This window comes from Varanus komodoensis, unplaced genomic scaffold, assembly GCF_004798865.1.
Source record: "Varanus komodoensis strain SLA01 unplaced genomic scaffold, ASM479886v1 scaffold9, whole genome shotgun sequence".
Classification (NCBI taxonomy): Eukaryota; Metazoa; Chordata; class Lepidosauria; order Squamata; family Varanidae; genus Varanus; species Varanus komodoensis.
Window position 1 is genome coordinate 23,798,320 of NW_025336598.1, and position 9,558 is coordinate 23,807,877.

The 9,558-nt window shown below is 42.7% G+C and overlaps 1 protein-coding gene across 1 annotated transcript in view; it reads right to left on the reverse strand.

Annotated features, from left to right (window-relative positions):
• LNX1 (ligand of numb-protein X 1) overlaps nucleotides 1–9,343 on the reverse strand; it is a 124,676-nt gene extending 115,333 nt beyond the window's left edge. The window contains exon 1 of the mRNA XM_044417832.1: nucleotides 9,222–9,343. The gene's annotated coding sequence lies outside the window, so the exon portion shown is untranslated. The remainder of the gene's footprint in view (nucleotides 1–9,221) is intronic.
• Nucleotides 9,344–9,558: the final 215 nt, after the last annotated feature.

Consider the following 9,558-nt stretch of genomic DNA (forward strand, 5'->3'; position numbering starts at 1 on the left):
CCATTGTCCGTGGTTTTTTAAAAAGCAACAAATGATTAACATAGTCATTTGCTGATTTCAAATGAGCTAATAACTTTTGTGACATTATTTGCATACCTGAGTATTACTATGATTGCTTGCGTTTTGCTCTCCACTTCCTACGAATGCACGATTGTCACAGAAGTTGTGTTCCAAAATCTTGTTTCCAAAACCCCCCAAACTGAACTTTCTCTCAGAGAATAACTCTTGCCTGCAGCAGCATTTCCGCAAAGACTATTCTGGCTGCAGATTCATTTATTGTGACAAGTCTAGTTGTGTATCGCAAAGAATCATTTGTCATGTTTATGAAGACAGGCAGTGGAAAAAACAACAGCAATAGGAGAGGTTGTAAGAGGTTGTCTTGGTCCTTAAGAGATAAAATGCATAAAAGAGGCTATTGATTCTGCTTGTTTATTCAGTGCTAGAGGTGACCGATTAAGGGCATAATCATTCGTCTTTCGCCACAGAAACAAAATGGGTGTCCCTGAGGGGGGTAAGCAAAAAGCCAAACATGGGACTTTGTTTAAAAATAGTGAGTTAAGGAGAGATTATTATTTTGCAGAACAGAAGAATACTGTGCATCCTTGTGCTAGTTTTTTTTTGAAAAAAAATCTTAAAAGTATCCTGTTTTCTTCTGCTGTTTACACATGCGGGCTCTGAATTTTTTCAGCCCACAGGTTGATCTTTAACAGTGCAATCCTAGGCCTGTCTACCTATTAAGGCCCATAGCCTGAATTGAATAGGCTATCTATTTAATTCATACTGAGCTAAGGAACCTTTTTCAGCCTGAGTCAAATTGGTTCTGGACAAGCAATTGGGAGGACACACACCAGCGCTGAGTGGTAGCCACATGCCAAATCAGGCAAGCCTTCCTCACAGTTGGCATGTTGCTCCCATGAGATTGTCCAGGCCCTGTTCGCTCACACATACTCATTTGTGCATATCACACAAGGCTCTCTCTCTCATGCACACCCAACCCACACTGAAAATGCCCCTTTTGACAATAAAAGAGGTATTACATAAAAGACTATAGTTCCACTTGAAATAAAGCATACTGTCTGCTAGTCACTGTATGGATACTGTAGATTTGGGGGGAAGTTATCCATTTAAGGATGTGACAGCCATAGAGAACCAGTGGCCATGCATATGTTTGCTGTGCAGTCTTGTGCATACTTGTGCAGAAATAAGTCCTCCTGAGTTCAGTGGGAATGGAAAAAAAACTTCTTTGTGAGTCTACAGCAAGTGTACAATCAAAAGAACATTTACAGTTTATTCAGCTATAAAGGAAATACATGCAGCATTTAGGAAGTCCCTGAAAGGACTACAGAGTTGGAGCTTGTACAAGATGCTTTTATAAGTTATCAGTTTGGGCAAGGGGCAGGAGAATTAGGTGGGGGATCATGTACACAGTATGCTAGAGGCAGAATAAATTAAAACAACAGAGTTGGACACAGTGCAACAAGAAGAACCTTCAAGATAGGCAGACATTTATTTATATTTATTTTATATTGTGATTTATATCCTGCCTTTTTCCTACGAAGGGCTCAAGGCAGCTTACATCATTCTCCTCCTCCATCTTATCCCCACAACAACAACCCTGTGAGGTAGGTTGGGCTGAGAGTCTGTGACTGGCCCAAAGTCACCCAGTTGCTCCATGGCTGAGCGGGAACTAGAACCCAGATCGTCTGAGTCCCCGTCCCACGCTCTTAACCACTACACCACACTGGATTAACAGATCTAAGTTGTCTGCCAATGGACCGTTTCATTAGCATTTCTAAGGTGTACATGGGAAGCAAGACTTGCAACATGGATTCCTGATCCGATCTGATTCTTACATTATTGGACTTTTATCAACCATGTTATAGCAAAGCTTTTGTTCATTTTGTCTTGACACTTCCAAGTGAATGTGCAAAGGATTACAGCCTTAAAATGCAACTCTATACATGTCTACCCAAAAGTAAGCCCCATTGAATTGAATGGGACTTGCTCCACTCTCCCCAAGAGAGTGCAGGATAGCAGCCTAAATCTGTGACTTCAACTTGATACGTTTATCAGTTTGCATATATATAATGCACCATTGGAAGAAATTTGGGGCGGGAATTGCTGTGGTTAAGTAATAAGCAGCAACATGAAATGGAAGAGCCCCTTGGGTCATGGTGACTAGAGTGGAAAAATCTGCTACTGTAAGTTGAGTTCATTGTGTACTCATGCACTTGGATCCTTTCCAATCAGAGACCCCAAATGTTAGAAACAAATGGACTATCTTTACTAGCAGCTTACAAATTGGAAGGTGGCCCATGACAGGATTATGAATATCCCTCTGAGATGGGGAACAAGCATGAGTAGGTAGCCATCACAATTATGCCCCGCCTGTGACTTTCCCGAAACAACTGGCTGTAAACCAAACACTGAATGGAGAGGGTTGTTGTGTGGCTCAGGAAGACAATGGGTTTGATCTAGACTTGAGCTAGATCACCTGCACTGGTGGATGTGGGCTTCCTCCTTGCTACAGCAGTCACTCCAGCCTCCTGATCATGGAATACGGATTTGGAAGACCCCCCACTGAATGCGGTTCACTGTGTGTGTATGGAACCTTCTGCAAAGCACTGTGTTTTCTCATAGAAGGACCTTTCCTTCTGCAGAACACCAGTCCTGGAATCAACCCAGTCTGCATATTCTAAACTCCAACAAGATCTGAGTCTCACTCGCATAAAACCATCTGCATGTAATGGAAGGCCTTTATGGCAGAGTCCTTTTTTAAAAAATAAGTATTAATGAAAAAGGAGGTGAGAGAAGAAGACAGACAAAGCAAAACAGAAAGAAATACTATATTGAATAAACCTTATTTCATTATGTGGGAATGCCCCAAAAATAATATTTCAAGCGCACTGGTTTCACACCGCTGAGTCTGAGGAACATTTGGTTAAAGTGCCTAGCTCCCACATACAGTGCTGATGTGGAAAAAGGAAATGTCTTGCATTTCTTGGTGATTCTTTAGTTGTTTGGATGGGAAAGCAAACATGTTTTCTTTCATGGGGAACATTGAAATTTTAAGGCCTCATTGCTGAATCTGAACAAGTCAGACTATTCAGAGATTTTTCTGAGATTATAAAGGAACTAACACATGCATAGATCGTTGTCTGTGAGTGAGTCAATGAGGCCCAAAATGTTCATAAATACACAGCATTTTCCATCTGTCTTTTTGGCAGCTTCCTAAGATGAACCACAAAATTTTGACATACATTAGTCCCATTCCAGAAAAAGTCATGCTTAAGCCCTGCTTAAATGACTGGCAACTAACTTGTCTTGTCCACTTCATTTGGGACTTAGGCGCAGCTAACTTTTCCTGGATTTTGATCCCAATAGTTCTTTTTTAAAGCTATTTAGGAGTATAAGCATAATCACAAATCCAGATTGTCAATTTATATACTGCACTGTTTTTGCAGGTTCATACACATGAACATCTTTCTTGAATGAGCCACAGAGGCGGGCCTCTAAAGGAAAAGGGACAACCTCAGATTTCTGTATGTGAAGTTAGTCAAAAAGATGACAGAACAATCAGAAGCCTCTAGTGAGAAACTAAAAGCACTCTCTGGACCTCCTTGCAAGGAATGAGGTCAACTAGCATCATCAATGTAACTAACCAGTTGGAGCATCCACAGCCAAAGAATCATCTTTAAATTTAATGCAATAGTGCCACCTGTTTTATTGCTCCACAGCAAGGACTTTAAAAAAAACCATTCACAGAGCATCGATGTACTGGGCAATTTCATTCCTAGAAACATAGGAAATGTTGCATGGACAAAAATGTGCTTCTTTGTGACAAGTGACAGATGTCCCCATTAAGGGAATCAGGGATCATTTATGTAATATGTAAGTACACAAGAAAGCCTGACCATGTGAATGAATGTTTTTATATGTTTTCAGGAGGTTCATGGAAGCAACCACAGAAACAAACTGATCACATCATTCTCCAGCTCCAGTAGACTTACCATCTCCACTCCATAGACAAGTATTATCTTCCAAACTAATTCCTCAAGAAATTGTGGGGTGGGGGGAGAAACCCCTATTCTATTTGTGGGGTGGGAAGAAGGAAGCCAAAAGTAAACAGAAATGGCAATTAAGGTGTGATGTCCCTCAGAAATGTTGCAAAATGTTTCTCAGAAAGAGATAAAAGTGTAGCATTGCTTCATGACAAGCAGAACCTGGAGCACATTGAACAAAAGTGCCACTGCAAGTCATCAGATATCCCTACCTCAGTGAAAATAATACTCTTCAGATGGCATTTTCAAGGATAAATGAAAAATAAAGCTTACTAACATCTTTCAACCTTGATTAAGAAACAAGTAATGGTGAGTCAGTCAGCCAGCCAGAAATCTGAATGGGTGATCTGGAGCAAGTCACCCACAATTCACTTGTGATACTGTGAAACTAGAATATTCTTCTTGTGCAACAAAATGTTAGCAATGCAGGTTTCGAGTTATGAAGCACACAGATATTTGGTAGATGCTCAAAGGTGGGCTAGATTTAGCAAGAACTGAGGAACTTTTTGCTTAGGAAAGCTGGACCTGGAAACTTTTACAAGAGTCAAAGAATATAATCTGACCTGCTCTGCTTTATTGTGATTGCCCAGAATTAGGCAGGAATAGACCTGACATCCTCATTCTAACCCTGAATCAAGCTATTGCTGAAATAGCATTAAGAAAAGGAATTCTGGCTGTTGCAAGAGGGAATACAAAGTTACTAGCAAAATATGACTGTGCTTGCAGCTATCCATATGGCAGGAATGCAGAGGTCTCAGGCTGCTGCTCCACAATATAGTACATGGTCAGATGAGAAATCTCTCTGACTTAATTCCTGGTGTCTCTAGTGAAAAGAATCTCAGCTTGTGGGCAGGAGCAGTGTTAGAGGAAGGCCTGCAAGTCCCACACATTTCATTTGGAGCCCAAAGATTATAGGAGGCCCTCTGCCTCCTTTCTATCATTGATCATTTGCTGCAATAAAGGAACGGGGGCCCTGATGAGCACTGATGCATCTGAACGTCTGGATTAGCTGGTGTTTAGCCCACATGTGCTTCACCTTCTGTTACCCCATCCCCTCTTCCTGAGGGATTTCCCCCCCTGAAATCACGTTTCCTCCTCTTATTTGTTTAAACACTTCTTTTTTACAAAGAGCAGTACCCTTAGGAGAGAGCCTCCTTCAAAGACACATGCATCCCCACAGACTTTAAAGCAACAAATGTGAATGTAGGCATTTTTGTGCCTGAGCCCTGGGTGTCTTTGGTACCTAGCACCACCTTGGGCAGCAGGACTGAGGAAAACCAGTTGCCTGAGAACTTGTAGAGCTGCCATAAGTCAGAATAGATTGCGTCAGTTGGGCCATTCATTTAAGCTTGTACTAGTCAGATTCTATATTTTATCTGGTGGAAGATCAGCAGAATCCTCTGCTGCCTTTGGGAACAGACAGTAACTAACCAAAGATCATTTGCATGAAAGACCCATGAGGCACAATGAGTCAGTTTAGCTGTTATTGTTCATGCCACAACATGCACAGGTAGAGGGCTCCCTAGAGATTTGGACCTCCAAATGAATTATTTGGGATGCCAGCCCTAGTAGGCCTTCCTCTAACTTAAGGTCCTAAGGATCAATTAGGGGCACCCTCTCAGACCACAGGCCCTGTCCTGTGCCCCGTGGACTGGTCCTGGCAGTGCCACTTGGTTCTTGTTCATTCTATGGCACTGCCACTATAACAAGGGCTGGGAAAGGCTTATTTGGAGAACTACTTCCAATCTGCGTAAATAATACAATAATACTGAACTAGACGGCTCAGTGGTCTGCCATGATCTAAAGCACCATATTATGTTCCTATAGTTTGGAGGAAGAGAAAAGAAGAAGGAATAATGTTATGTTTCATCTGCCTCACAGCCTATTCTCACTTTACCAAGAGCCTTTGATCCTGAATCTGTTTAGTAATGGGGAAAGTCTTACCATTTTCCTAGAATCTATTTGGGACCAACAGTACCTAGAATGAAACCTATCTGGTTAGGGAGCCACTTAAAGTATGTTTTTATTTTAGAATCACAAAGGCAGATGGACTTTCTTTACACCCTGCTGATGAGCCAGCTGGAATCGCAAGCCCTGGTAAACTTGTAAGAAAATTTGGAGCAGAGAGTGGCTGGCAGAGTACAGGATTTTTTTTCATTCTCCCCATTCATATTTTATGTTGAGAAAAGGAAAAACAGCTGGCAGCAATTGTTTCTTTCTCTTTTTTAAAAACGTAGTATATAGAGTATTTATGGAATCTTCAAGCCATTTCACAACTGCCTTTCCAAAAGCAGAGTTGCTCTTTCCCCAGCAGTAAGCGATGCTATCCCAGGACTAGTTTCTTTTGTCCTGGAGTGTAAATTCTTATGTGGGAGCTTCTGATAAAAACATGGATTCTTTAAGCTCCCCAAACTCCTGACCATTGACCATGCTGGCTGAGGCTGGTGGGAGTTGAAGTCCAAAACATTTGAGAAGCACCAGATTGCAGAAGGCTGATACGCACCTACCCATCCACAAACACACACACAATACCATCTCCCTACTTGTCCTTCTCCAGATCTCAGACACACCATTCCTCATCTTCAATCCCAGGTATAGATCAACCCAGGTACATGGATCTGTATTTACTCACCTTCACACCATGCAACCATGCATTTCTCCCTCAAGGGTTTAGCATGGGCTGTTGCCGAACCATGGGTGGCAGTTGAAATGAGGGCTAGTGTGTTGCTAGAACCCAGCAACCGGTCGATGCTGTGTGCAACTGGGCTGTGTACATTTTTGTTGTGATGGGTGGAGCAGCACAGGCTGCTGTGTTAGCCCTTTAAGAAGGTCTTCATTGACAGGATGTGTCCTCTCTTTAAAGGAGGCAGAGTGGTGGCAAAGTCTCATCATACTCGATACGCAACCCATGCTAACCTGCGTGGGTTAACATCTCCTTCCCAGCATGCCCCATTTGAGCCAGATGAATTTGCAGGGCCTGATTTGGGGGGGGGGGGGGGGGCATTTGGATCAAAGTAAACAGGAAGAATGGGGCTTTATGCTGCTGTGGATTGGTGATTATTCTGCACCGTTGGAGCTATGCATTTCTGGTGCAGCAGGGGTGTCTGGAGGTGCAACCTAGGGGCTGAGGTCCAGTGGAGAAGATCTCCCAGGGGCTGGTCTGAAAGCAAGAAGGGGCAGCAGCAAAATTCTAACATGTCTGAGCTGTAATGTTCTTTCTGCCACTAAGGAAGTCTCAGGAGAGGCATTTCAGGCTCACAGAATGGGAGGAAAGCGGTACAAAAGCTGGGAAGCCACCAAAAGAGAGATGGTTGAAGGGAAGGGAACGTGGCCATCTGGGAAACTCAGACTGGGGAGCTGGGCCCAAGCTTCTTCACCCTGGTATAGAGATATACTACTGGTCCTAGTAACCCCCCACCCCACCCCATCCATCAGTGACTGCTGACTTTAAGGTCAGTGAGGTAGTAAATCCACTCTGAGTTTCAGTCTGAACATTAAACGAGCTATCTGTGGTGATTAACCTACTTGTGGGGTAGGATTCCACACTGTGGATGGTTCCTTAAAAACTCAGATTAAAACCTGGACTGGATACAGTAGCCCACTGCCCATATTCTTTCTGCAACAAAAACTAAATAAGAGGATGGTTCTGCATAACTTGTCAATTGCTTGCTACCTCTAGCATTTATACATCTAGGCATGCCTTAGATGGAAGGAAGGACTAAATGAATAATTTCTCCCTCTTCCTGTCTCATTCCTGTTTCTTTATGTATCATTTTTTAAATATGCCCACTAGCAGGGACTGTCTCATTTATTTGTTTGTATCTTGTACTCCTTGGAGGAAAGACAGCAATGTAGCAAACAAACGACATTACACTTCTGGTTAATGATGCCACAATATGCATAATTTGCACAGTGTCAGAAGACTAACAACATGACATGATTGGTTCTGTTGAAAACTGTAGAGAAACTAGGAAAAGCACAGGTAATTATTTAAGGTGGGGATTTGGGTTGGACAATTTCCCGTAATTCAGCTTTATAGTAACTGCAAGAGGAAATTTATACCCTTGGCAGAAGCCAAGTCCTTTTCGTATGACTGGATAGAAGTCCATATTTTATTAAGAAAGTCATTTGGGTTTCTGTTAACACCCAAATGAGGAAATTACAAGGGGAAAAGCAAGACTTAAGACTTTATTTTGATGTTAACACCCAAACAGGAAGTTGCAATGCCAGAAATGAACTGGATCTGCATCATTCCAATCTATGTAGGATACTGCAGAGCTCAGTGGCCCAATCTGTGCCAGCTTAAGAAATGAATGCTGAAACGGTGCATTTTCCCCCCCTTTAAACAGCAATTTATGCTGGACAGACGGCATCATAGGCAGTGTGATCCCTAAACAAATTAAAGCATAAGTACTTGGAAATCAATAGATTTATGGTTTGTTCAAGACTTGGAGCTTACGACAGGGCAATTTCCAATTGGCGGGGTGACTCGAGATCACAAATAATGAGATCATATGAATGTTATACATCTGTTATGGTGGTATAAGATACTGGCTAAGGTTGACTTCATACAGCAGAGTGCCCAGGCAATAATCTGGCATGCCAGTGTTGTCAGCTGCATTCAGCAACCCTTGGAAGCCTGTTCTTACTTACTGTTTAATAGGTTCATATACCATTGAGCACACAACCACTGGTGTAACATTTGTTCCCCCAAAAAGAAATGGCAGCCTTGGAAAGCTGCCATTAGGAGTAGAGGTGGGCTGATAGACTCATTCCCCGTTGGTTCTTTTCCCTGCTAGGATCCACCCGCTTCAGCTGCTATTCTCCCCTCAGGGGAGAACTTGTTTTCTGCCATGTGGTGGTGAGGAAGAAGCTGAGAGGGCTGATTTTAAGCAGAAAAAGGAGGAGAAAGGCTGAAGCACATCTCTTCTGCTCCAAGTGGCAGTCTCCCAAGTCTGCTTTTTCTGGTTTTGTTTTGGTTTTATGAGGTCTGCCACAGGAATGTTACATGCATCTGGCAGTAGCATGTAGCTTAGCTGGGGTTCTTTGAGAAAATGCAGGTGGGGCAAGAGGAGGGAAGAACAGAATCAGTGCCTAAGAGTCACTCAGATTTGGAATGCTGCAGAAATTAATATAGGAGATGGACAGGAGAAAGTGTACCTTGTTGGGCTGGTCACATTCGTTTTGAGTCCTCTTGAAAGATTTGTGGGAATGCAGGAACGCTCTTCTGCAGCAGAGAGAAAAGACTTCTTAGTTCAAATCTCTTGCAGAGGAAAGGAAACAGAGGAGCCAGGAAATGGGGAGGATGTTACCAGAGAGCTAGGAAATGGAATTTTGCAGCAAGAAGAACTCCAAATCTGGCAAAGGAAGGAGTTGAAGCTGGCATGGCACAGTAACTGTTGCCTGCAGGCTCACTCATCCTATTGTTATCTCCAGACAAACAAGCTTTGCACTTTGGGAGGGGGATGGCAACAAACCTTGCACAACCAGTATGAGT